Source organism: Cariama cristata, unplaced genomic scaffold, assembly GCF_000690535.1.
Source record: "Cariama cristata isolate BGI_N322 unplaced genomic scaffold, ASM69053v1 scaffold38583, whole genome shotgun sequence".
NCBI lineage: Eukaryota > Metazoa > Chordata > Aves > Cariamiformes > Cariamidae > Cariama > Cariama cristata.
This window is the reverse complement of record NW_009607313.1, coordinates 1,543-3,869: the sequence shown is the minus strand read 5'-3', so window position 1 is coordinate 3,869 and position 2,327 is coordinate 1,543. Positions and strand designations below refer to the sequence as shown.

Below are 2,327 nucleotides of genomic sequence, written 5' to 3'. Positions count from 1 at the left end.
GGAATTCAGGAAGACTGCACCGCATCTGGCTTTTCATTTCAAAGCTGGCATCTCAACTTTCCTCTCTAATTCCTTCTTGCTAATAAAAAATCTGGTTTACATAAAGACATTTTGGAAATAGGGCCCCTGCCTTCTCATTTTGTTTTAAGCTGACAGTTAATTTCACAGTGCATCACAGACTGGCTCCAAATGCATCTCCTTAGAGTCCCAAAGTAAAGCCAGCTAGCGTGTTCAGGGAGTCACTTTTTGCTCCTTCTTTAGAAACTAGGGGTTTTTCAGTTGAAGCATTGCCCATCACAGCTCAGTTTAGACGGGCACAGCTCTTCCCCAACAGTGACAGAGCCGACTGCTGCGTAGGGTTAACAAAGGAACTTCCCAAGCTTCTGCAGTGGGAAGTTGAATTTCCCGAACTGCTCACACTTCACTCATCGGCCACATCTGACCGAGAATCCTGTTCCGTTACTTCCACCGGTGGCTCTTAGCACGGGGGAAAGGAAAAGACAACTCCAAGGGGAAAAGCGAGCTGCCTTCCAGGTAGTTTCAGCATCTTCAGATTCAAGAGATAACACTGAAAGATGTAAGAAAACAGCAAGACTGTTCCAGGTGGTGAATGCCACCGCTGCCAGCAGCGACCCGCGCGAGGTCCCAGCCCCCCCCTCCTTACACCGGGAGGTAACCGGGCTGCTGCCGAACGAACGGCTCTGCTCATCTCCACGCCATCCACAGACACAGAATTCACTACGTGTTTTGAACAACAATTTCTCAACTCTGACAAACATCTGAAACTAGACGTTTAACCCAGCCTTCCGAAGAATGGAAACCACGATTCTCTGGTTAATCCCCACACTCACAACTCCGCCAACGACCACCACGGCGGTGGCCGGTACCGACACCAGAGCTGCACCACACCAGACCCTTCTGGCTATAAATACTTACCAGCTCCGAGGAGGAGGAGATGCATGCCCAGAATCACACACGGTGGGGTACTAATTAGTCCCAGCACCACACCTCAAGGTCACCGGCACCTTGCTGTTCACTTGAGAGCAGCCCCAGCCCCGCATCCCCCCCAGCTCTCCATCTACGTGGGCCACATGGTGACAGCTAAAAAAGCCCCATTTGCCGTGAGATTTGAGGAAGTGGCAAAGATAAAAAGGATGCTAACTGCCCACAGCTCCGAATGCCATTACTACAAAGGAACAAAGCTGTTTCGGGCACAATAACAAAGACTGGATTGCAGTAGCAAATAAAGAATTGCAGGTCGTAAGATCATCTATCGCTCCTGAGCGTGGTGGGCTTTCAGATTCCAGCCCCCTCAGACATAACAAGGATGGCAGCAAGAGCACAAGATGACTTCTTCTGGGCAGTGTTTGACAGGGCCACTCTCACAGCCCCTGGAGGACTCCAGGATGGCTCCTGAACTGCTCAGGAGTTTTTAAATTATTAAAAATAAAATACATATTAAAAAAAGCATAAAACCTTTCGCACAACAATAAAAATGAGAACAGAATAACAGGGACAAACCTCCCTGCTTGCTCTGGGTTTCCACAAAAAGCAAGAATCACCTATTTTACAGAAGAAGAAGACAAAGAAAAAAAAACCAAAACCAACTGTCCCCAAGCCTCCTGGGAGGATCGGAGGCAGAAACGTTCTGTGAGCAGCAAAATTACGAAGCTGTTTCCTGTGACAACATCCTGTGTGGATTCTGCAACGTATAGCGTGGGGCGAATTTATTAGCTTTGTCCTTAGTTGGGACACTGATGGCCTCTACCCTGCCATTTATTTTCACAAAACACGTAGGAACTTTGTATGTAGGAAGCTTCAAGCCCTGGGACAAATTCCACTGAAAAGGCAAACGAATTCAGAGGTTACAGAGGGAGAGCAAGAGTATCCAATCACATCTGCTTCTTTCCTTAGAAAAATAAGCTAAAAATACCACAAAGATGAATTTTCACTCTGAAGCAGCTCAAGAGATGTTCCCAAATAAGTAAACAACTTCAGAAAAAAATCCATAAACACAAACTTAGCCCAAACAAGCAGTAACAGGACGGCAAACTCACCTTGCCGGCTGCAGACATGGAGGGACTGGGTGGAGGGCTCCGAGGGCTGAAACACAAGACCAAAGCAGCGTTTTACACACACTGTAACTTAAGCAGTTTTACTCTGGAAAGACTTTTCAGCCAGTTATCTGCATCAAGGGACAGTTATTCTGGAGATTTCATGTTCCTGCCTTGTAATGCTAAAGGTTTAGGACGCTCGCTCTTACAGAAATGCCTGTTTTACAGGGTTTTACTGCACAGGGCTGTTGGGTTTTGGATGGAGAAGCAGGA

The 2,327-nt window shown here is 47.2% G+C and overlaps 1 protein-coding gene across 1 annotated transcript in view; it reads right to left on the bottom strand.

Annotated features, from left to right (window-relative positions):
- The window catches only part of LOC104158907 (protein orai-2), an 8,584-nt gene extending 6,487 nt beyond the window's left edge, over positions 1–2,097 (bottom strand). Inside the window, exon 1 of the mRNA XM_009696675.1 lies at positions 2,058–2,097. The gene's annotated coding sequence lies outside the window, so the exon portion shown is untranslated. The remainder of the gene's footprint in view (positions 1–2,057) is intronic.
- Positions 2,098–2,327: the final 230 nt, after the last annotated feature.